At 45.3% G+C, this 26411-nt stretch overlaps 1 long non-coding RNA gene across 1 annotated transcript; it reads left to right on the forward strand.

Moving 5' to 3' along the window:
• Nucleotides 1-1658: 1658 nt before the first annotated feature.
• LOC135518496 (uncharacterized) lies at nucleotides 1659-20364 on the forward strand. The gene is made up of 3 exons (XR_010452157.1): nucleotides 1659-1747; nucleotides 16937-17018; nucleotides 20196-20364. It is a non-coding gene; the product is annotated as an uncharacterized LOC135518496 (long non-coding RNA).
• Nucleotides 20365-26411: the final 6047 nt, after the last annotated feature.

A 26411-nucleotide genomic window follows, 5' to 3' on the forward strand; every position in this document is an offset into this window, starting at 1 on the left:
TCCTTCATGGCTCGTCTGCGCTACGATAACATCACCATGTTCAAAAAACAAAAGTAGGTCGGAGGTAAATCTTCCCACCAGTGTTTCTTGTCTACACCTCTTTAGAGTTGATATTGACATAACATGTATTTTATTCATCTACAAGAAATGAATATTTCAGTCTGGTTGTAATATTACTAAATAACCAGAAGTAAATCCAATAATGATCCCAAACTGTTTAAGAGGACAAGGACAACTCTTTGTCCCCAACCTGGGTCTTTGTTTAATAGGACTAGAACAACTCTTTGTCCCCAACCTGGGACTTTGTTTAAGAGGACTAGAACAACTCTTTGTCCCCAACCTGGGTCTTTGTTTAAGAGGACTAGGACAACTCTTTGTCCCCAACCTGGGACTTTTGTCTGGACTAATTATTCACCAAGTGCAATTGAATAACGCATTTGCATCCCGGGCAGCAATTATTGAATGGTGTTATTTATAGCCATCTGTGGCTCTAAGGCTTACTGATCATCTGCAACTCATCATAAATCATGTCCTTTTGTGTGGGCCATTTACCGCTAAAGGGCACTGTTTGTTAGTCATTTTTGATCCTGGGTTAGGGTTGGAGTTAGGGAACATTGTATAAGGTCACCGTTGTTAGTCATTTTTGATCCTGGGTTAGGGTTGGAGTTAGGGAACATTGTATAAGGTCACCGTTGTTAGTCATTTTTGATCCTGGGTTAGGGTTGGAGTTAGGGAACATTGTATAAGGTCACCGTTGTTAGTCATTTTTGATCCTGGGTTAGGGTTGGAGTTAGGGAACATTGTATAAGGTCACCGTTGCTAGTCATTTTTGATCCTGGGTTAGGGTTGGAGTTAGGGAACATTGTATAAGGTCACCGTTGTTAGTCATTTTTGATCCTGGGTTAGGGTTGGAGTTAGGGAACATTGTATAAGGTCACCGTTGTTAGTCATTTTTGATCCTGGGTTAGGGTTGGAGTTAGGGAACATTGTATAAGGTCACCGTTGTTAGTCATTTTTGATCCTGGGTTAGGGTTGGAGTTAGGGAACATTGTATAAGGTCACCGTTGTTAGTCATTTTTGATCCTGGGTTAGGGTTGGAGTTAGGGAACATTGTATAAGGTCACCGTTGCTAGTCATTTTGATCCTGGGTTAGGGTTGGAGTTAGGGAACATTGTATAAGGTCACCGTTGTTAGTCATTTTGATCCTGGGTTAGGGTTGGAGTTAGGGAACATTGTATAAGGTCACCGTTGCTAGTCATTTTTGATCCTGGGTTAGGGTTGGAGTTAGGGAACATTGTATAAGGTCACCGTTGTTAGTCATTTTTGATCCTGGGTTAGGGTTGGAGTTAGGGAACATTGTATAAGGTCACCGTTGTTAGTCATTTTTGATCCTGGGTTAGGGTTGGAGTTAGGGAACATTGTATAAGGTCACCGTTGTTAGTCATTTTTGATCCTGGGTTAGGGTTGGAGTTAGGGAACATTGTATAAGGTCACCGTTGTTAGTCATTTTTGATCATGGGTTAGGGTTGGAGTTAGCGAACATTGTATAAGGTCACCGTTGTTAATGATTGGCTTGGTATTTGCGAATACACATCTTTCTCATGCCTTGGTTTGGACTGGGTTATCAATCACCTACCCAGGATTTCTACTTTTGGAATGACTCAGTACAAGTTCGGTCGCTCAGGGGAGTCCTGTGAATGTCCACAGTGTGAACTTGCGGTCGACAGATGGAACACAGAGAATAAAAGTAAGAATTTGAGGTTGCTATAGCATTTTCTTTTGAAATATTGTTTGGTTAATCATGTGAGACTCCATCATTTAAAACATGTTTTGAGTGAATTACTTTTGGAAGCATTTATATGCTGAAGATGAAAAAAATAATTTGGTGAATTTTTTCCCCATATTCCATCCAGTTCACTTTATTTGTATAATATATTACACTTGATCTTTCTTGAATAAGTTTCTCCATTTTGTTTTTCCTCTAACTTACTCTGTGCCTCTATGGTACAGTTTGTATTGCTATTGGACTGTGCTGTTAGTCCCTCTATTTCCTTTGTTAATATGAACTATTTAACTTAAATTGCTTTTGATAATGAGTATTGAATTGCATGGCCTCTAAAGGCACATTTAAAAGCGTCCCATACAATAAGGGGATCTGCTGTAGCTATATTATGTCGGGAAAAGTCAGTTAGAAATTCTTCTGTCTAGGTTAAAAACAAGTTGTCACCCAAAATACTTTTATTACATTTCCAATCACCCCGCCTACATGAAAATTCTATAAGAGTAATATATATGCCAATTATTTTGATTTTCAGACTGCATTCTGTCCCCTATCAACAGTTTTTAAACTTTTCGTGCCAGCGAGAAAGTAATCAAGACGACTAGCTTGATTGAGCCTCCGCCATGTATATATCCAGTAGCTGTTCTAGCTTGTAAGGCTCCCTGGGCAACCCCCCCCCCCCTCTTCAGCCCCCCCAACAACAAAAAAGTGCCATTCTGCAATAACTGTCATTTTTATTCAGACATTTGGAACAATATAAATAAATAAGCGTAACATTTAAAACTATACAAGAATATATACAAAATAAGACTTATAAATTTACAAAATAAATGAATAGAACAAATAGAAACAAATTGCAGAATATAAAAACAAATCAAAAATATACTTAAATTATTACCCTATTGCTAAACAAAAATCACACGTATAAAACTAAATTTCACTAATCATATATCACACAAATAGCATAACGGACGTATAAAGTAGGGAACCTGATTATTACACACAAACTAAATTGCACAACAAACTGCACAACAACTAACCCACTGGGAATGTGATGAAATGAATCAAATCTGAAATAAATCGTTCTCTCTGCTATTATTCTGACATTTCACATTCTTAAACACAAAGTGGTGATCTTAACTGACCTAAGACAGGGAATTTTTACTAGGATTAAATGTCAGAAACTGTGAAACTGAGTTTAAATGTATTTGTCTAATGTGTATGTAAACTTCCGACTTCAACTGTAAATAAACCTTTTTTCTTGTGCCAGTGCCCCATGTCACCTAAATCCACCACTGTATAGCTCACTAGGTCAGGATATTAAAACCTCCGTATATCCAAAAGATCTATGAGGGTGATATTTTGCAGTGTGATTTCTTCTAAGTGCATGAGGGTGATATTTTGCAGTGTGATTTCTTCTAAGTGCATGAGGGTGATATTTTGCAGTGTGATTTCTTCTAAGTGCATGAGGGTGATATTTTGCAGTGTGATTTCTTCTAAGTGCATGAGGGTGATATTTTGCAGTGTGATTTCTTCTAAGTGCATGAGGGTGATATTTTGCAGTGTGATTTCTTCTAAGTGCATGAGGGTGATATTTTGCAGTGTGATTTCTTCTAAGTGCATGAGGGTGATATTTTGCAGTGTGATTTCTTCTAAGTGCACGAGGGTGATATTTTGCAGTGTGATTTCTTTAAGTGCACGAGGGTGATATTTTGCAGTGTGATTTCTTTAAGTGCACGAGGGTGATATTTTGCAGTGTGATTTCTTTAAGTACACGAGGGTGATATTTTGCAGTGTGATTTCTTTAAGTGCATGAGAGTGATATTTTGCAGTGTGATTTCTTTAAGTGCACGAGGGTGATATTTTGCAGTGTGATTTCCTTTACGCTCTATCGAGGTATTCAAAACCACACTATAATCTCCCACCATAAAAATAGAGTCTTGTTTTGTTTGTAGGCTTGATAAATTATTATATATATATTTTCAAATAAGCGTGGATCATCATTATTTGGATCGTATTGAGTCATATGTTTATGATCAAATAATATATTTAAAATAATCTACCCTGTGGATCTGTTTAAACAATTTGCACATTCGGATTAAAAATGTTAATTGAAAACATCAGGCCTTTTCAGTTTCTTTGCCCATGGGAGAAGTATATTGTTTGCGCCATCAGTCCTTTTTCCACATATCTTAAAAACGTCGTAAGATCCGCACCTTTCAAAAAACAAAACAATGTTTGACTAAAATTAGACATCCAAATCTAACTGTCTGTAGCTCAGGACCTGAAGCAAGGATATGTATATTCTTGATACCATTTGAAAGAAAACACTTTGAAGTTTGTGGAAATGTGAAATTAATTTAGGTGAACATAGACATTAGATCTGGTAAAAGATAATACAAAGATAAGCACATGCGTGTTTTTGTATTTTTTTTGTACCATCATCTTTGAAATGCAAGAGAAAGGCCATAATATATTATTCCAGTCGAGGTGCAATGTTGGCCACTAGATGGCAGCAGTGTATGTGCAACGTTTTAGACTGATCCAATGAACCATTGTGTTTCTGTTCAAAATTCAGTCCAAATGTGCCTAATTGGTTTATTAATAACTTTTCATGTTCAAAACTGTGCACTTTCCTCAAACAATAGCATGGTATTATTTCACAGTAATATATACTGTAAACAGTTAGATTAACAAGAATTTAAGCTTTATGTCAATATCAGACATGTCTATGTCCTGGGAAATGTTCTTGTTAATTACAACCTCATGCTAATCACATTAGCCTACGTTAGCCCAACTGTTCCTTGGGGGACCCACCAATTCTGTAGAGGTCTGAACTTTTTGAATGAGTTTCCCGTAAACAATAGATATAATATTCCTTCTCTTTTAGCAGGTAAATAGTGATCGTCTTTTCTTATTATCTGCGTAGCCATTACATTTATAACTGGCTATACTTATTTCACCATTTACCATAATGAGATACAGGTTTCAATTCTATTTATAAAAATATGTGTTTGTAAACTTACCATTAAATAGTACCATAATGATTAAGTGTCAATATGGCTATACTTGATATTTGCATTGCTACTGAGTAAAAGTTGTTCTCCACTTCTCCAACCAAAATAGGATTGTCGTCCCAGTTACTGGCAGGCCACGCCTGTCCACCTGTATCCTAGGGCCTTTGAGAGATTGGGACCCTCGCTTAAAAAGAAAGCCCTCACCTCGATTGCACTGTAAAAATATATATATATTACAGAAAACTTTCATGTCTTATTTTATTTCCACAATGAACAATTAACTAATAAAATGCAGAGATATGTAGGCAGTTCATACAAAGGATTGTAACCTCTAACCAGGAGTGTTTGGTTACCACTAACCGGGAGTGTTTGGTTACCTCTAACCAGGAGTGTTTGGTTACCACTAACCAGGAGGATGGTTACCAATAACCAGGAGTGTTTGGTTACCTCTAACCAGGAGGATGGTCACCTCTAACCAGGAGTGTTTGGTTACCACTAACCAGGAGGATGGTTACCTCTAACCAGGAGTGTTTGGTTACCTCTAACCAGGAGTGTTTGGTTACCTCTAACCAGGAGTGTTTGGTTACCTCTAACCAGGAGGATGGTTACCTCTAACCAGGAGGATGGTTACCTCTAACCAGGAGTGTTTGGATACCTCTAACCAGGAGTGTTTGGTTACCACTAACCAGGAGGATGGTTACCACAAACCAGGAGTGTTTGGTTACCACTAACCAGGAGGATGGTTACCTCTAACCAGGAGTGTTTGGATACCTCTAACCAGGAGTGTTTGGTTACCACTAACCAGGAGGATGGTTACCACTAACCAGGAGTGTTTGGTTACCTCTAACCAGGAGTGTTTGGATACCTCTAACCAGGAGTGTTTGGTTACCACTAACCAGGAGGATGGTTACCACTAACCAGGAGTGTTTGGTTACCACTAACCAGGAGTGTTTGGTTACCACTAACCAGGAGTGTTTGGTTACCACTAACCAGGAGTGTTTGGTTACCTCTAACCAGGAGTGTTTGGTTACCACTAACCAGGAGGATGGTTACCTCTAACCAGGAGTGTTTGGTTACCTCTAACCAGGAGTGTTTGGTTACCACTAACCAGGAGTGTTTGGTTACCTCTAACCAGGAGTGTTTGGTTTACCACTAACCAGGAGTGTTTGGTTACCTCTAACCAGGAGTGTTTGGATACCTCTAACCAGGAGTGTTTGGTTACCACTAACCAGGAGGATGGTTACCACTAACCAGGAGTGTTTGGTTACCACTAACCAGGAGTGTTTGGTTACCACTAACCAGGAGGATGGTTACCTCTAACCAGGAGGATGGTTACCTCTAACCAGGAGTGTTTGGTTACCACTAACCAGGAGTGTTTGGTTACCACTAACCAGGAGGATGGTTACCACTAACCAGGAGTGTTTGGTTACCTCTAACCAGGAGTGTTTGGTTACCTCTAACCAGGAGTGTTTGGTTACCACTAACCAGGAGTGTTTGGTTACCTCTAACCAGGAGGATGGTTACCTCTAACCAGGAGGATGGTTACCACTAACCAGGAGTGTTTGGTTACCACTAACCAGGAGGATGGTTACCACTAACCAGGAGGATGGTTACCACTAACCAGGAGTGTTTGGTTACCACTAACCAGGAGTGTTTGGTTACCACTAACCAGGAGGATGGTTACCTCTAACCAGGAGTGTTTGGTTACCACTAACCAGGAGTGTTTGGTTACCACTAACCAGGAGTGTTTGGTTACATCTAACCAGGAGTGTTTGGTTACCACTAACCAGGAGGATGGTTACCACTAACCAGGAGTGTTTGGTTACCTCTAACCAGGAGTGTTTGGTTACCACTAACCAGGAGTGTTTGGTTACCTCTAACCAGGAGTGTTTGGTTACCTCTAACCAGGAGTGTTTGGTTACCACTAACCTGGAGGATGGTTACCACTAACAAGGAGTGTTTGGTTACCACTAACCAGGAGTGTTTGGTTACCTCTAACCAGGAGTGTTTGGTTACCACTAACCAGGAGTGTTTGGTTACCACTAACCAGGAGTGTTTGGTTACCACTAACAAGGAGTGTTTGGTTACCACTAACCAGGAGTGTTTGGTTACCACTAACCAGGAGTGTTTGGTTACCACTAACCAGGAGTGTTTGGTTACCTCTAACCAGGAGTGTTTGGTTACCTCTAACCAGGAGTGTTTGGTTACCTCTAACCAGGAGTGTTTGGTTACCACTAACCAGGAGGATGGTTACCTCTAACCAGGAGTGTTTGGTTACCTCTAACCAGGAGTGTTTGGTTACCTCTAACCAGGAGGATGGTTACCTCTAACCAGGAGTGTTTGGTTACCTCTAACCAGGAGTGTTTGGTTACCTCTAACCAGGAGTGTTTGGTTACCTCTAACCAGGAGTGTTTGGTTACCACTAACCAGGAGGATGGTTACCTCTAACCAGGAGGATGGTTACCTCTAACCAGGAGTGTTTGGTTACCTCTAACCAGGAGGATGGTTACCTCTAACCAGGAGTGTTTGGTTACCACTAACCAGGAGGATGGTTACCACTAACCAGGAGTGTTTGGTTACCACTAACCAGGAGTGTTTGGTTACCACTAACCAGGAGTGTTTAGTTACCTCTAACCAGGAGTGTTTGGTTACCTCTAACCAGGAGTGTTTGGTTACCTCTAACCAGGAGTGTTTGGTTACCTCTAACCAGGAGGATGGTTACCTCTAACCAGGAGTGTTTGGTTACCTCTAACCAGGAGTGTTTGGTTACCACTAACCAGGAGGATGGTTACCTCTAACCAGGAGTGTTTGGTTACCTCTAACCAGGAGTGTTTGGTTACCACTAACCAGGAGGATGGTTACCACTAACCAGGAGTGTTTGGTTACCACTAACCAGGAGGATGGTTACCACTAACCAGGAGTGTTTGGTTACCTCTAACCAGGAGTGTTTGGTTACCACTAACCAGGAGTGTTCGGTTACCACTAACCAGGAGTGTTTGGTTACCACTAACCAGGAGTGTTTGGTTACCACTAACCAGGAGTGTTTGGTTACCACTAACCAGGAGTGTTTGGTTACCACTAACGAGGAGTGTTTGGTTACCTCTAACCAGGAGGATGGTTACCACTAACCAGGAGTGTTTGGTTACCACTAACCAGGCGTGTTTGGTTACCACTAACCAGGAGTGTTTGGTTACCACTATCCGGGAGGATGGTTACCACTAACCAGGAGTGTTACCTCTAACCAGGAGGATGGTTAACTCTAACCAGGAGGATGGTTACCTGTAACCAGGAGGATGGTTACCTCTAACCAGGAGGAGTGTTACCTGTAACCAGGAGGATGGTTAACTCTAACCAGGAGGATGGTTACCTCTAACCAGGAGGATGGTTACCTCTAACCAGGAGGAGTGTTACCTGTAACCAGGAGGATGGTTACCTCTAACCAGGTGGATGGTTACCTCTAACCAGGAGGGGTGTTACCTCTAACCAGGAGGATGGTTACCTCTAACCAGGAGTGTTTGGTTACCTCTAACCAGGAGTGTTTGGTTACCACTAACCAGGAGGATGGTTACCACTAACCAGGAGTGTTTGGTTACCACTAACCAGGAGGATGGTTACCACTAACCAGGAGTGTTTGGTTACCTCTAACCAGGAGTGTTTGGTTACCACTAACCAGGAGTGTTCGGTTACCACTAACCAGGAGTGTTTGGTTACCACTAACCAGGAGTGTTTGGTTACCACTAACCAGGAGTGTTTGGTTACCACTAACCAGGAGTGTTTGGTTACCACTAACCAGGAGTGTTTGGTTACCTCTAACCAGGAGGATGGTTACCACTAACCAGGAGTGTTTGGTTACCACTAACCAGGCGTGTTTGGTTACCACTAACCAGGAGTGTTTGGTTACCACTATCCGGGAGGATGGTTACCACTAACCAGGAGTGTTACCTCTAACCAGGAGGATGGTTAACTCTAACCAGGAGGATGGTTACCTGTAACCAGGAGGATGGTTACCTCTAACCAGGAGGAGTGTTACCTCTAACCAGGAGGATGGTTACCTCTAACCAGGAGGATGGTTACCTCTAACCAGGAGGATGGTTACCTCTAACCAGGAGGAGTGTTACCTGTAACCAGGAGGATGGTTACCTCTAACCAGGTGGATGGTTACCTCTAACCAGGAGGAGTGTTACCTCTAACCAGGAGGAGTGTTACCTCTAACCAGGAGGAGGTTACCTCTAACCAGGAGGAGTGTTACCTCTAACCAGGAGGATGGTTACCTGTAACCAGGAGGAGTGTTACCTCTAACCAGGAGTGTTTGGTTACCACTAACCAGGAGTGTTATCTCTAACCAGGAGGATGGTTACCTCTAACCAGGAGGATGGTTACCTCTAACCAGGAGGAGTGTTACCTCTAACCAGGAGGAGTGTTACCTCTAACCAGGAGGAGTGTTACCTCTAACCAGGAGGAGTGTTACCTCTAACCAGGAGGAGTGTTACCTCTAACCAGGAGGAGTGTTACCTCTAACCAGGAGGATGTTACCTCTAACCAGGAGGAGTGTTACCTCTAACCAGGAGGAGTGTTACCTCTAACCAGGAGGAGTGTTACCTCTAACCAGGAGGATGGTTACCTGTAACCAGGAGGAGTGTTACCTCTAACCAGGAGGATGGTTACCTGTAACCAGGAGGAGTGTTACCTAACCAGGAGGATGTTACCTCTAACCAGGAGGAGTGTTACCTCTAACCAGGAGGAGTGTTACCTCTAACCAGGAGGAGTGTTACCTCTAACCAGGAGGAGTGTTACCTCTAACCAGGAGGATGGTTACCTGTAACCAGGAGGAGTGTTACCTCTAACCAGGAGGAGTGTTACCTTTAACAAGTAGGATGGTTACCTCTAACCAGGAGGATGGTTACCTCTAACCAGGAGGATGGTTACCTCTAACCAGGAGGAGTGTTACCTGTAACCAGGAGGAAGGTTACCTCTAACCAGGAGTGTTACCTCTAACCAGGAGGATGGTTAACTCTAACCAGGAGGAGTGTTACCTGTAACCTGGAGGATGGTTACCTCTAACCAGGAGGATGGTTACCTCTAACCAGGAGTGTTACCTCTAACCAGGAGGATGGTTACCTCTAACCAGGAGGATGGTTACCTCTAACCAGGAGGATGGTTACCTCTAACCAGGAGGATGGTTACCTCTAACCAGGAGTGTTACCTCTAACCAGGAGGAGTGTTACCTCTAACCAGGAGGATGGTTACCTCTAACCAGGAGGAGTGTTTCCTCTAACCAGGAGGATGGTTACCTCTAACCAGGAGGATGGTTACCTCTAACCAGGAGGATGGTTACCTCTAACCAGGAGGATGGTTACCTCTAACCAGGAGGATGGTTACCTCTAACCAGGAGGATGGTTACCTCTAACCAGGAGTGTTACCTCTAACCAGGAGGATGGTTACCTCTAACCAGGAGGATGGTTACCTCTAACCAGGAGGATGGTTACCTCTAACCAGGAGGATGGTTACCTCTAACCAGGAGTGTTACCTCTAACCAGGAGTGTTACCTCTAACCAGGAGTGTTACCTCTAACCAGGAGGATGGTTATCTCTAACCAGGAGGATGGTTACCTCTAACCAGGAGGATGGTTACCTCTAACCAGGAGTGTTACCTCTAACCAGGAGTGTTACCTGTAACCAGGAGGAGTGTTACCTCTAACCAGGAGAAGGGTTACCTCTAACCAGTAGGATGGTTACCTCTAACCAGGAGGGTTACCTCTAACCAGGAGGATGGTTACCTCTAACCAGGAGGATGGTTACCTCTAACCAGGAGGATGGTTACCTCTAACCAGGAGGATGGTTACCTCTAACCAGGAGGATGGTTACCTCTAACCAGGAGGATGGTTACCTCTAACCAGGAGGATGGTTACCTCTAACCAGGAGGATGGTTACCTCTAACCAGGAGGATGGTTTCCTCTAACCAGGAGGATGGTTACCTCTAACCAGGAGGAGTGTTACCTCTAACCAGGAGGATGGTTACCTCTAACCAGGAGGATGGTTACCTCTAACCAGGAGGGTTACCTCTAACCAGGAGGATGGTTACCTCTAACCAGGAGGATGGTTACCTCTAACCAGGAGGATGGTTACCTCTAACCAGGAGGATGGTTACCTCTAACCAGGAGGATGGTTACCTCTAACCAGGAGGATGGTTACCTCTAACCAGGAGGGTTACCTCTAACCAGGAGGATGGTTACCTCTAACCAGGAGGGTTACCTCTAACCAGGAGGATGGTTACCTCTAACCAGGAGGATGGTTACCTCTAACCAGGAGGATGGTTACCTCTAACCAGGAGGATGGTTACCTCTAACCAGGAGGATGGTTACCACTAACCAGGAGTGTTTGGTTACCTCTAACCAGGAGGAGGGTTACCTCTAACCAGGAGGGTTACCTCTAACCAGGAGGATGGTTACCTCTAACCAGGAGTGTTATCTCTAACCAGGAGGATGGTTACCTCTAACCAGGAGGATGGTTACCTCTAACCAGGAGGGTTACCTCTAACCAGGAGGATGGTTACCTCTAACCAGGAGGATGGTTACCTCTAACCAGGAGGATGGTTACCACTAACCAGGAGTGTTTGGTTACCTCTAACCAGGAGGAGGGTTACCTCTAACCAGGAGTGTTATCTCTAACCAGGAGGATGGTTACCTCTAACCAGGAGTGTTACCTCTAACCAGGAGTGTTACCTCTAACCAGGAGGAGTGTTACCTCTAACCAGGAGGAGTGTTACCTCTAACCAGGAGGATGGTTACCTCTAACCAGGAGGAGTGTTACCTCTAACCAGGAGGATGGTTACCTCTAACCAGGAGGAGTGTTACCTCTAACCAGGAGGATGGTTACCTGTAACCAGGAGGATGTTACCTCTAACCAGGAGTGTTACCTCTAACCAGGAGGATGGTTACCTCTAACCAGGAGGATGGTTACCTCTAACCAGGAGTGTTACCTCTAACCAGGAGGATGGTTACCTCTAACCAGGAGTGTTACCTCTAACCAGGAGTGTTACCTCTAACCAGGAGTGTTACCTCTAACCAGGAGGATGGTTACCTCTAACCAGGAGTGTTACCTCTAACCAGGAGGATGGTTACCTCTAACCAGGAGTGTTACCTGTAACCAGGAGAAGGGTTACCTCTAACCAGGAGGAGTGTTACCTCTAACCAGGAGGAGGGTTACCTCTAACCAGGAGGATGGTTACCTCTAACCAGGAGAAGGGTTACCTCTAACCAGGAGGAGTGTTACCTCTAACCAGTAGGATGGTTACCTGTAACCAGGAGGATGGTTACCTCTAACCAGGAGGATGGTTACCACTAACCAGGAGTGTTTGGTTACCTCTAACCAGGAGGATGGTTACCTCTAACCAGGAGGAGTGTTACCTCTAACCAGGAGTGTTACCTGTAACCAGGAGGATGGTTACCTCTAACCAGGAGGATGGTTACCTCTAACCAGGAGGATGGTTACCACTAACCAGGAGTGTTTGGTTACCTCTAACCAGGAGGATGGTTACCTCTAACCAGGAGTGTTACCTCTAACCAGGAGTGTTACCTCTAACCAGGAGTGTTACCTCTAACCAGGAGGATGGTTACCTCTAACCAGTAGGATGGTTACCTCTAACCAGGAGTGTTACCTCTAACCAGTAGGATGGTTACCTCTAACCAGGAGTGTTACCTCTAACCAGGAGTGTTACCTCTAACCAGGAGGAGTGTTACCTCTAACCAGGAGGAGTGTTACCTCTAACCAGGAGGATGGTTACCTCTAACCAGGAGGAGTGTTACCTCTAACCAGGAGGATGGTTTCCTCTAACCAGGAGGAGTGTTACCTCTAACCAGGAGGAGTGTTACCTCTAACCAGGAGGAGGGTTACCTCTAACCAGGAGTGTTATCTCTAACCAGGAGGATGGTTTCCTCTAACCAGGAGGATGGTTACCTCTAACCAGGAGTGTTACCTCTAACCAGGAGTGTTACCTCTAACCAGGAGGAGTGTTACCTCTAACCAGGAGGAGTGTTACCTCTAACCAGGAGGATGGTTACCTCTAACCAGGAGGATGGTTACCTCTAACCAGGAGGGTTACCTCTAACCAGGAGGATGGTTACCTCTAACCAGGAGGGTTACCTCTAACCAGGAGGATGGTTACCTCTAACCAGGAGGATGGTTACCTCTAACCAGGAGGAGTGTTACCTCTAACCAGGAGGATGGTTACCTGTAACCAGGAGGAGGGTTACCTCTAACCAGGAGGATGGTTACCTCTAACCAGGAGGATGGTTACCTGTAACCAGGAGGATGGTTACCTCTAACCAGTAGGATGGTTACCTGTAACCAGGAGGAGGGTTACCTCTAACCAGGAGGATGGTTACCTCTAACCAGGAGGATGGTTACCTCTAACCAGGAGGATGGTTACCTCTAACCAGGAGGATGGTTACCTCTAACCAGGAGGAGTGTTACCTCTAACCAGGAGGATGGTTACCTCTAACCAGGAGGAGTGTTACCTCTAACCAGGAGGAGTGTTTCCTCTAACCAGGAGGGTTACCTCTAACCAGGAGGATGGTTACCTCTAACCAGGAGTGTTACCTCTAACCAGGAGGATGGTTACCTGTAACCAGGAGTGTTACCTCTAACCAGGAGGATGGTTACCTGTAACCAGGAGTGTTACCTCTAACCAGGAGTGTTACCTCTAACCAGGAGTGTTAACTCTAACCAGGAGTGTTACCTCTAACCAGGAGTGTTACCTCTAACCAGGAGTGTTACCTCTAACCAGGAGGATGGTTACCTCTAACCAGGAGTGTTACCTCTAACCAGGAGTGTTACCTCTAACCAGGAGTGTTACCTCTAACCAGGAGGATGGTTACCTCTAACCAGGAGTGTTACCTCTAACCAGGAGTGTTACCTCTAACCAGGAGGATGGTTACCTCTAACCAGGAGGATGGTTACCTCTAACCAGGAGGATGGTTACCTCTAACCAGGAGGATGGTTACCTCTAACCAGGAGGATGGTTACCTCTAACCAGGAGGATGGTTACCTCTAACCAGGAGGATGGTTACCTCTAACCAGGAGTGTTTGGTTACCTCTAACCAGGAGGATGGTTACCTCTAACCAGGTGGATGGTTACCTCTAACCAGGAGTGTTTGGTTACCTCTAACCAGGAGTGTGGTTACCTCTAACCAGGAGGATGGTTACCTCTAACCAGGTGGATGGTTACCTCTAACCAGGAGTGTTCGGTTACCACTAACCAGGAGTGTTTGGTTACCACTAACCAGGAGTGTTTGGTTACCACTAACCAGGAGTGTTCGGTTACCACTAACTAGGAGTGTTTGGTTACCACTAACCAGGAGTGTTTGGTTACCACTAACCAGGAGTGTTTGGTTACCACTAACCAGGAGTGTTTGGTTACCACTAACCAGGAGTGTTTGGTTGCAACTAACCAGGAGTGTTTGGTTACCTCTAACCGGGACGATGGTTACCACTAACCAGGAGGAGTGTTACCTGTAACCAGGAGGATGGTTACCTCTAACCAGGAGTGTTACCTCTAACCAGGAGGATGGTTACCTCTAACCAGGAGGATGGTTACCTCTAACCAGGTGGATGGTTACCTCTAACCAGGAGGATGGTTACCTCTAACCAGGAGGAGTGTTACCTCTAACCAGGAGGATGGTTACCTCTAACCAGGAGGATGGTTACCTCTAACCAGGAGGATGGTTACCTCTAACCAGGTGGATGGTTACCTCTAACCAGGAGTGTTACCTCTAACCAGGAGTGTTACCTCTAACCAGGAGGAGGGTTACCTCTAACCAGGAGTGTTACCTCTAACCAGGAGGATGGTTACCTCTAAACAGGAGTGTTACCTCTAGGCAGGAGGAGTGTTACCTCTAACCTGGAGGATGTTTACCTCTAACCAGGAGTGTTACCTCTAGCCAGGAGGAGTGTTACCTCTAACCAGGAGGATGGTTACCTCCAACCAGGAGGAGTGTTACCTCTAACCAGGAGGAGTGTTACCTCTAACCAGGAGTGTTACCTCTAGCCAGGAGGAGTGTTACCTCTAACCTGGAGGATGGTTACCTCTAACCAGGAGTGTTACCTCTAGCCAGGAGGAGTGTTACCTCTAGCCAGGAGTGTTACCTCTAACCAGGAGGATGGTTACCTCTAACCAGGAGGAGTGTTACCTGTAACCAGGAGGATGGTTACCTCTAACCAGGAGTGTTACCTCTAGCCAGGAGGAGTGTTACCACTAACCAGGAGGATGGTTACCTCTAACCAGGAGGAGTGTTACCTCTAACCAGGAGGATGGTTACCTCTAACCAGGAGGAGGGTTACCTCTAACAAGGAGGAGTGTTACCTCTAACCAGGAGGATGGTTACCTCTAACCAGGAGTGTTACCTCTAACCAGGAGGAGTGTTACCTCTAACCAGGAGGAGTGTTACCTCTAACCAGGTGGATGGTTACCTCTAACCAGGAGGATGTTACCTCTAACCAGGAGGAGTGTTACCTCTAACCAGGAGGAGTGTTACCTCTAACCAGGAGTGTTACCTCTAACCAGGAGGAGTGTTACCTCTAACCAGGAGGAGTGTTACCTCTAACCAGGAGTGTTACCTCTAGCCAGGAGGAGTGTTACCTCTAACCTGGAGGATGGTTACCTCTAACCAGGAGTGTTACCTCTAGCCAGGAGGAGTGTTACCTCTAGCCAGGAGTGTTACCTCTAACCAGGAGGATGGTTACCTCTAACCAGGAGGAGTGTTACCTCTAGCCAGGAGTGTTACCTCTAGCCAGGAGTGTTACCTCTAACCAGGAGTGTTACCTCTAACCAGGAGGAGTGTTACCTCTAACCAGGAGGATGGTTACCTCTAACCAGGAGGATGGTTACCTCTAACCAGGAGGATGGTTACCTCTAACCAGGAGAAGTGTTACCTCTAACCAGTAGGATGGTTACCTCTAACCAGGAGAAGGGTTACCTCTAACCAGGATTGGCGTTACAAAATTACTTTTTTGGCAAACAATTATTATGATTCATCCTGTATTGTCACTGACATCATTACCCCAGAGCAACAGATGACACACACACACACACACACACACACACACACACACACACACACACACACACACACACACACACACACACACACACACACACACACACACACACACACACACACACACACACACACACACACACTCTCTCCCCACTCTTCCCCAACAAACAACCACAAGGTCAGATCTTCAATAGTTGTTCTATCCCTCCGAGCCTAAGAGAAGACGTGATGTGAAAAGGCTGAATGCAGTTGCAGCTGTTTGAGAAGGCCTGCGAAAACTGAGAACGGGGAGATTTGATGAACCAACATCACGTCCTAGGTGATAGAGATCAGATATGAGGCCCTTCCCCCTGAAACACACACACACTGGTCCCCTGTTGTGATCGTTTCACCCGAGCCTCTCTGTACAATCAGATCTTTGGATTATTTTGCGTTGCCAGGGCCCCAATAATTTGCCCCCCCTCTCTGATTGTCTGAGTGTGACCACCATCCCCGTGGGTTACTGCACCTAGTGTTGCCAGCACTGCCATTGCCAGCTAGGTACACGATCGGCAAGGTTCTCATTAGCAGCTTGGAGAAATTCCTAGTATATTATTATGCTCAGCCATCCGTGGGCTCAAGCTTTGTAGGACCAACCCTGCCAGGTATCTTTAGAAGGCAGTGCTGCCTTAGTGGGTCTCCGACCGCGTGTATCTCTCTGCTACGGCTGTGTGTAGACTACTTGCACTAGGCCTATAACATAGATAAGGACTTGTCCTTAGTGTGCGGGCAGCTCAGGTGGGTGTCTAGGGTTTGGGACCGTTTCATCATGATAGGACTACAAATAAATCAACTGTATCGATCATTTATTTTAAATGTATATTCCATAATTGCCCAAAAATGAAAAGCTCTGTCACAACTCCTGCTCGCAGACACATCTCTAGTTTTAAACTGACAGACTTAGATTGCTTGTATTATGTTACTTAGACCCTTAGGGGATATTTATGAATTTTTCCTGTTTCTCCACGAGCCCCTTTCTGTCTCTTCCTCCTCCTCCTCCTCTTCCTCCATCTCCTCCTACTTCCATCTTTTGTTCCTCTCTCGTAGCTCTGCGGAAGTCCCTCAGTTCAGGCTGCTATTCGAGGTGGTGAACGTCAAGGTGGCGCTGATGACACATTTGGGATTAAAGGTAATGAGTCTCCTCTGTCATTCCCTCTGTTCCTCTGTCCCTCTGTCCCTCAGTCCCTCTGTCCCTCTGTCCCTCATTCCCTCAGTCCCTCTGTCCCTCATTCCCTCAGTCCCTCATTCCATCTGTCCCTCTGTCCCTCATTCCCTCAGTCCCTCTGTTCCTCATTCCCTCTGTCCCTCAGTCCCTCTGTCCCTCATTCCCTCTGTCCCTCTGTTCCTCATTCCCTCTGTCCCTCTGTCCCTCTGTCTCTCTGTCCCTCATTCCCTCTGTCCCTCTGTCCCTCTTTTCCTCAGTCCCTCTGTCCCTCTGTTCCTCATTCCCTCTGTCCCTCTGTCCCTCTGTCTCTCTGTCCCTCATTCCCTCTGTCCCTCTGTCCCTCTTTTCCTCAGTCCCTCTGTCCCTCTGTCCCTCTGTCCCTCTTTTCCTCAGTCCCTCTGTTCCTCATTCCCTCTGTCCCTCTGTCCCTCTGTCCCTCATTCCCTCTGTCCCTCATTCCCTCTGTCCCTCATTCCCTCTGTCCCTCTGTCCCTCATTCCCTCTGTCCCTCATTCTCTCTGTTCCTCATTCCCTCATTCCCTCTGTCCCTCATTCCCTCTCTCCCCTGTCCTCTCCCTCTGTCACATCAGAGGCCATCGCAGGCAGGGCAAGCGACAAGTCTAGGAGAAGATCACCAGCCCAAATGTCAGGCGCATTAATAAAGAATAATTAAAAGCTGCATCAGGTAGGCAGTTGGGCGGGCTGGCAGGCTCCAGGCTGCAGAGACCTGTGTCTCTGGTTCCGGTAGCAACTCAGGGTGCTGCTCTCGCTTGTCTGTCTGTCTGTTGTCTGAATGCCACATTGGTGAGAAAGGGCAATCGATAGTGCACGCCACGGCCAGCTGGCCCGCCAGCCACTGCAGAGCAGAGCAGACCACACCTGCTCACAATTCATCTTAGGTCAGTTACAGATTTGGTTGCTGAAAAAAGTGGAGGTGGTGGAGTGGAGTGGAGTGGAGGTGGTGGAGTGGAGGTAGTGGAGTGGAGTTGAGTGGAGTGGAGTGGAGGTAGTGGAGTGGAGTTGAGTGGAGTGGAGTGGAGGTAGTGGAGTGGAGGTAGTGGAGCGGAGTTGAGTGGAGGTAGTGGAGGTAGTGGAGTGGAGTTGAGTGGAGGTAGTGGAGTGGAGTTGAGTGGAGTGGAGGTAGTGGAGTGGAGGTAGTGGAGTGGAGGTGGTGGAGTGGAGTGGAGTTGAGTGGAGTGGAGTGGAGTGGAGGTAGTGGAGTGGAGTTGAGTGGAGTGGAGTTGAGTGGAGGTAGTGGAGTGGAGTTGAATGGAGTGGAGTGGAGTGGAGGTAGTGGAGTGGAGTTGAGTGGAGTGGAGTGGAGGTAGTGGAGTGGAGGTAGTGGAGTGGAGTTGAGTGGAGGTAGTGGAGGTAGTGGAGTGGAGTTGAGTTGAGTGGAGGTAGTGGAGTGGAGTTGAGTGGAGTGGAGTGGAGGTAGTGGAGTGGAGTTGAGTGGAGTGGAGTGGAGTGGAGGTAGTGGAGTGGAGGTAGTGGAGCGGAGTTGAGTGGAGGTAGTGGAGGTAGTGGAGTGGAGTTGAGTGGAGGTAGTGGAGTGGAGTTGAGTGGAGTGGAGGTAGTGGAGTGGAGGTAGTGGAGTGGAGTTGAGTGGAGGTAGTGGAGTGGAGTGAATGGAGTTGAGTGGAGGTAGTGGAGTGGAGTTGAGTGGAGTGGAGTGGAGGTAGTGGAGTGGAGGTAGTGGAGTGGAGTTGAGTGGAGGTAGTGGAGTGGAGGTAGTGGAGTGGAGTTGAGTGGAGGTAGTGGAGTGGAGTTGAGTGGAGTGGAGGTAGTGGAGTGGAGGTAGTGGAGTGGAGTTGAGTGGAGGTAGTGGAGGTAGTGGAGTGGAGTTGAGTGGAGGTAGTGGAGTGGAGTTGAGTGGAGGTGGTGGAGTGGAGTTGAGTGGAGGTGGTGGAGTTGAGTGGAGGTGGTGTAGTGGAGTTGAGTGGAGGTGGTGTAGTGGAGTTGAGTGGAGGTGGTGGAGTGGAGTTGAGTTGAGGTAGTGGTGGTGGAGTTGAGTGGAGGTAGTGGAGTGGAGTTGAGTGGAGGTAGTGGAGTGGAGGTAGTGGAGTTAGTGGCGTGGAGTTGAATAGAGGTAGTGGAGGTAGTGGAGTGGAGTTGAGTGGAGGTAGTGGAGTTGAGTGGGGGTAGTGGAGTGGAGTTGAGTGGAGGTAGTGGAGTGGAGGTAGTGGAGTGGAGTTGAGTGGAGGTGGTGGAGTGGAGGTGGTGGAGTGGAGTTGAGTGGAGGTGGTGGAGTTGAGTGGAGGTAGTGGAGGCAGTGGAGTGGAGGTAGTGGAGTGGAGGTAATGGCGTGGAGTTGAATGGAGGTAGTGGAGGTAGTGGAGTGGAGTTGAGTGGAGGTAGTGGAGTGGAGTGGAGTGGAGGTGGTGGAGTTGAGTGGAGGTAGTGGAGTGGAGTTGAGTGGAGGTAGTGGAGTTAGTGGCGTGGAGTTGAATGGAGGTAGTGGAGGTAGTGGAGTGGAGTGGGGGTAGTGGAGTGGAGTTGAGTGGAGGTAGTGGAGTGGAGTTGAGTGGAGGCAGTGGAGTGGAGTTGAGTGGAGGCAGTGGAGTGGAGTTGAGTGTAGGTAGTGGCGTGGAGTGGAGTTTAGGTAGTGGAGTGGAGGTAGTGGAGTTAGTGGCGTGGAGTTGAGTGGAGGTAGTGGAGTGGAGGTAGTGGAGTTAGTGGCGTGGAGTTGAGTGGAGGTAGTGGAGTTAGTGGCGTGGAGTTGAATGGAGGTAGTGGAGGTAGTGGAGTGGAGTGGGGGTAGTGGAGTGGAGTTGAGTGGAGGTGGTGGAGTGGAGTTGAGTGGAGGTGGTGGAGTTGAGTGGAGGTAGTGGAGTGGAGGAAGTGGAGTTAGTGGCGTGGAGTTGAGTGGAGGTAGTGGAGTGGAGTTGAGTGGAGGTAGTGGAGTGGAGGGAGTAGACTCACAGAAAAGGCTCCTCTCCTTGATGTCACAAATAATCCTGAAAGCTATCAGTTTGGTGTTTTCTGAAGTGACCTCAGTTGACCATGACATAACATCTCAAGAACATTCAAAACACGCTTTTTGGGGGATGTCTCTCCTACCTTTGGCCTGCTGTAACTATATCTGTGAGTGAGATGTTAGTAAAATCCCTGAACTCAGTGTTTTCATATTCTTCATTCTAGATTGCAGCCCGAATGCAACAAGAAGAAGTGATGGGATGTGAGTGGACCCAAGAAGGACCAGAAAAGGACAGGAAGACACAGTACACGTGCATCAAGAGGAAGTAAACCCATCTGCAATACAAACCAGCCTTAATATGTGTTCAATTGGACTCATTATTTACAAAAAATACTGTATGTAAATTGTGTCCTTCCAATTTGTTCAGTTCAAAGCAATAAACATCAAAAGTGATGAAAACCTTCTTTAATTTATATTTGTTCAAGATAAACATGATTTATTCCACCCGTGTCTTGATTCTAATTGATTTTTGTTGACAAAAATCACATTTTATATAAAAAAATAAATAAAAAAAAACGAATATAGCTTTTATTGATAAATGTGATGTAGCAGAGGTAAGTGGCAAATATGAACATGTATGCTGTCTATATTGCTTGCTGTCTATATTATTGTTATTGCTTTTAAAAGTCAGTATCTAACTATGAAGTATTTTTATGTAAATTGTTATGGCTGTATTGTTTAAAATACCAAACCATTTTGTGGGTCCGCCCGTGAACATTGGGTGAATAACAAAAACATGAACACAATAGTTTCAAAAAGGGTTAAAAATATTATTATAAAAAAAAAATGCAACAATGATTCATTGTTCCAAAACGCTCTGAATCATTTGATAGCAGTCTCCTTAATTTAGAACTATTTGGGGATTTTATTCTCTCCTTTTTTTCTCACAGAGGCATGTAAAGGACTTTCAATTCCTTATGAAAAGGGAATGTGGCAGGGTGTTTGCAAATCCTTTCTGTGATTTCATGCTAGTCCTTTACAAGCTTTTAAAATGTCATCCTCTGACATGATTGACATGCTAATATCTCCCTGGCAGTATGCTAATGGGGGCAGGTTGAGTGAGAGAAATAAGGGCATTGTTTCTAAGCTATACGTTTAGGAAGCCAGCTCAAAGGTTCTTTGGGTTTAAACAGTGGATTAATCCTCTCATCTCCGCTCTACAAACCCTCATCTCGACTCTACAATACGATCAGGGGTTTAAACAGTGGACTAACCCTCAGCTAGACTCTACAATACGATCAGGGGTTTAAACAGTGGACTAACCCTCAGCTAGACTCTACAATACGATCAGGGGTTTAAACAGTGGACTAACCCTCAGCTAGACTCTACAATACGATCAGGGGTTTAAACAGTGGATTAATCCTCTCATCTAGACTCTACAACATGATCAGGGGTTTAAACAGTGGATTAATCCTCTCATCTAGACTCTACAACATGATCAGGGGTTTAAACAGTGGATTAATCCTCTCATCTAGACTCTACAATACGATCAGGGGTTTAAACAGTGGATTAACCCTCAGCTAGACTCTACAATATCATCTGGGTTTTAAACAGTGGATTAACCCTCTCATCTAGACTCTACAATGTGATCAGGGGGCTGTACTTCTCCTGTCCTATTCGGTGTCCTGTGTGAATCTAAGTGTGCGTTCTCTAATTCTCTCCTTCTCTCTTTCTTTCTCTCTCTCAGAGGACCTGAGCCCTAGGACCATGCCTCAGGACTACCTGACATGATGACTCCTTGCTGTCCCCAGTCCACCTGACCGTGCTGCTGCTCCAGTTTCAACTGTTCTGCCTTACTTTTATTCGACCATGCTGGTCATTTATGAACATTTGAACATCTTGGCCATGTTCTGTTATAATCTCCACCCGGCACAGCCAGAAGAGGACTGGCCACCCCACATAGCCTGGTTCCTCTCTAGGTTTCTTCCTAGGTTATGGCCTTTCTAGGGAGTTTTTCCTAGCCACCGTGCTTCTACACCTGCATTGCTTGCTGTTTGGGGTTTTAGGCTGGGTTTCTGTACAGCACTTTGAGATATCAGCTGATGTACGATGGGCTATATAAATAAATTTGATTTGAAATTTGATTTGATCAGGGGTTTAAACAGTGGATTAACCCTCAGCTAGACTCTACAACATGATCAGGAGTTTAAACAGTGGACTAACCCTACCAGCTCTGCTCTACAAAGTGATCTCTGGTGGTGAGGGTCTACAACATGATCAGGGGTTTAAACAGTGGACTAACCCTCTCAGCTCTGCTCTACAAAATGATCTCTGGTGGTGAGGGTTTAAACAGTGGACTAACCCTCTCAGCTCTGCTCTACAAAGTGATCTCTGGTGGTGAGGGTCTACAACATGATCAGGAGTTTAAACAGTGGACTAACCCTCTCAGCTCTGCTCTACAAAATGATCTCTGGTGGTGAGGGTTTAAACAGTGGACTAACCCTCTCAGCTCTGCTCTACAAAGTGATCTCTGGTGGTGAGGGTCTACAACATGATCAGGAGTTTAAACAGTGGACTAACCCTCTCAGCTCTGCTCTACAAAGTGATCTCTGGTGGTGAGGGTCTACAATATGATCAGGGGTTTAAACAGTGGACTAACCCTCTCAGCTCTGCTCTACAAAGTGATCTCTGGTGGTGAGGGTTTAAACAGTGGACTAACCCTCTCAGCTCTGCTCTACAAAGTGATCTCTGGTGGTGAGGGTCTACAACATGATCATGAGTTTAAACAGTGGACTAACCCTCTCAGCTCTGCTCTACAAAGTGATCTCTGGTGGTGAGTGTCAATTTTCTTGGTTATTTGATTCCTCTGTTGTATGACAACTTTTTGGTGTTTTTTAAAGTGTACATTGGAGAGACAACAGATGTTCTGAGTATTACTGAACGTCTCAAAGGACGGACGAACTAACGGTCCATTGGTTGGATTGGCTTGAAAGGAAAGGTGGAAGAAATATGTTGCTGTTAAGATAAAACAACAAGTAAAGTCATAGAAGGGGGACTTCTTCTGAATGGTTAAAAAGGGTTCTGTAAATTCAGGGATGTCAACATCAGGTTGTCGAATTAGTAGACTGGACGGTACAAATCAGAGACGTCAACTTCTGTCACACCCTGATCTGTTTCATCAGTCCGTGTTATTGTCTCCACCCCCTCCAAATTTGCTCGTTTTCCCCAGTGTATTTATCCCTGTGCTTCCGGTCTCTCTGTGCAAGTCCGTCTTGTATGTCCCAGTCAACCAGCGGTTTTCCCAGTTCTCCAGCTTTTGCTATTCTCCTTTTTCTAGTCCTCCCGGGTTTGACCCTTGCCTGTTTCTGGACTCTGCACCCGCCTGCCTGACCATCCTGTACCTCCTGGACTCTGAACTGGATTTGACCCTTGCCTGTTTCTGGACTCTGCACCCGCCTGCCTGACCATCCTGTACCTCCTGGACTCTAAACTGGATTTGACCTTTTGCCCTTTTCCACGACCATTCTCTTGCCTGCTCCTTTATGGATCATTAAACATCTAAGACTCCAACAATCTGTGTCCTGTGTCTGCATCTGGGTCTCGCCTTGAGTTATCTCAGGTTGTTGGATTAGTACTATTATATATTATATTATTATTTAATATTATATATACTATATTAATAGTACTTGCCGGTACAGATCAGGGACACATTTCCAGCAGGACGTTAACATCACGTTGTGTCAATCAATCAATCAATCAATACACATCAGAAGGAAAACCTGACATGAGTTCCATTGTTATTAATAACAGTTGATTTAATTATATATATGTTGATGTATATACAGTTGAAGTCGGAAGTTTTACATAACCCAAAGCCCAATACATTTAAACTAAGTTTTTCACAATTCCTGACATTTAATCCTAGTAACAATTCCCTGTCTTAGGTCAGTTAGGATCACCACATTATTTTAAGAATGTGAAATGTCAGAATAATAGTAGAGAGAATGATTTGTTTCAGCTTTGATATCTTTCATCACATTTCCTGTGGGTCTGTAACCGCTGTCGTCGGGAGAAGGAGAAGAGGACCAAGGTGCAGCGTGGTAAGTATTAATCTATGTATAACGAATGTCGTCAGGAGAAGGAGAAGAGGACCAAGGTGCAGCGTGGTAAGTATTCATCTATGTATAACGAATGTCGTCAGGAGAAGGAGAAGAGGACCAAGGTGCAGCGTGGTAAGTATTCATCTATGTATAACGAATGTCGTCAGGAGAAGGAGAAGAGGACCAAGGTGCAGCGTGGTAAGTATTCATCTATGTATAACGAATGTCGTCAGGAGAAGGAGAAGAGGACCAAGGTGCAGCGTGGTAAGTATTCATCTATGTATAACGAATGTCGTCAGGAGAAGGAGAAGAGGACCAAGGTGCAGCGTGGTAAGTATTCATCTATGTATAACGAATGTCGTCAGGAGAAGGAGAAGAGGACCAAGGTGCAGCGTGGTAAGTATTAATCTATGTATAACGAATGTCGTCAGGAGAAGGAGAAGAGGACCAAGGTGCAGCGTGGTAAGTATTAATCTATGTATAACGAATGTCGTCAGGAGAAGGAGAAGAGGACCAAGGTGCAGCGTGGTAAGTATTCATCTATGTATAACGAATGTCGTCAGGAGAAGGAGAAGAGGACCAAGGTTCAGCGTGGTAAGTATTCATCTATGTATAACGAATGTCGTCAGGAGAAGGAGAAGAGGACCAAGGTGCAGTGTGGTAAGTATTCATAATGCGTTTAATAAATACAAACACTTGAACAAAAACAACTAACAGTTCTGCAAGGTGCAATACACATAACAGAAAAGAACTACCCACACAACCCATGTGGGCAAGAGCTACCTAAGTATGGTTCTCAATCAGAGACAACGACAGACAGCTGTCCCTGATTGAGAACCATACCTGTCAGGACCCGGTTACGAACCTGGGTCTCTGGAGTGAGAAACAGTCACTTAACCAACTGAGCCACGAATAGTCAGCAGAACCCAGAAGATGAGGCAGACACAGCAGTACTTAAGACGGTGTATTTAATAAAGTAAAAAAGGAAAAGTCCTTCAATACAAAATGGCAAATCCAAAAGGTGGTAGGTATAGCACAAAAAAGCCTCAAGAGATACTCAAAAACAAAAACAGAATTCCACAAGAGCATCCACCGGAATCGACAAGAATACACAGAACACTAGGGCTGGGTGCTAACATACAAACACAGAGCACAGAACTGAGGGAAACTAAGGGTTTAAATACAATCAGGGGAAACGAGGCACAGGTGCAAATAATAATGGGGAACAAGGGAAAAAACGTAAGGTCAAAAAGCACAATGGGGGCATCTAGTGACCAAAACCCGGAACAACCCTGGCCAAATCCTGACAATACCGTCAAAAAAAGCAATAGAAAAACATAGAAAAAGGAGTTCCCACATATACTGAGCAGTTGTTGGCTGATTGTGGAGGCCAGGTCATCTGATGCAGACCTCCCTCACTCTCCTTCTTGGTAAAATAGCCTTACACAGCCTGGAGGTGTGTTGGGTCATTGTCCGGTTGATAAACAAATGACAGTCGCATTTAGCGCAAACCAGATGGGATAACGTATCTCTACAGAATGCTGTGGTAGCGATGCTGGTTAAGTGTGCCTTGAATTCTAAATAATTCACAGACCGTGTCACCAGCAAAGCACCCCCACAACATAACACCGCCTAATCCGTTCTTCACGGTGGGAACCACACACCGCATCTCACAAAGACATGGCAGTTGGAACCAAAATTATCCAATTTGGACTCCAGACCAAAGGACAAATTTCCACCAGTCTAATGTTCATTGCTTGTGTTTTTTTGGCCCAAGCAAGCCTCTTCTTATTTTTCCTTTAGTAACGGTTTCTTTTCAGCATACGACCATGAAGGCCTGATTCACACAGTCTCCTCTTAACTTCTTTGGGACTGGGGGGCAGTATCGAGTAGCTTGGACAAAAAGATGCCCAGAGTTAACTGCCTGCTACTCATGCCTAAAAGCTAGAATATGCATAGTATATTTGGATAGAAAACACTCTGAAGTTTCTAAAACTGTTTGAATGATGTCTGTGAGTATAACAGAACTCATATGGCAGGCAAAAACCAGGAAGTGGGAAATCTGAGGTTTGTAGTTTTTCAAGTCATTGCCCATCGAATATACAGTGTCTATGGCGTCATATTGCACTTCCTACGGCTTCCACAAGATGTCAACAGTCTTTAGAACCTTGTTTGAGGCTTCTACTATGAAGGGGGAGAGAAAGAGAGCTGTTTCAACCAGGTGTCATGCCATGAGCTAATCACGCATAGAATTTTCCGGTTGTTACATTATTGGAGTCTTATGTTAAAAACATCCTAAAGATTGATTCTATACATTGTTTGACATGTTTATACGAACTG

The sequence above is a fragment of the Oncorhynchus masou genome, chromosome 28 (assembly GCF_036934945.1).
Source record: "Oncorhynchus masou masou isolate Uvic2021 chromosome 28, UVic_Omas_1.1, whole genome shotgun sequence".
NCBI classification, from domain to species: domain Eukaryota; kingdom Metazoa; phylum Chordata; class Actinopteri; order Salmoniformes; family Salmonidae; genus Oncorhynchus; species Oncorhynchus masou.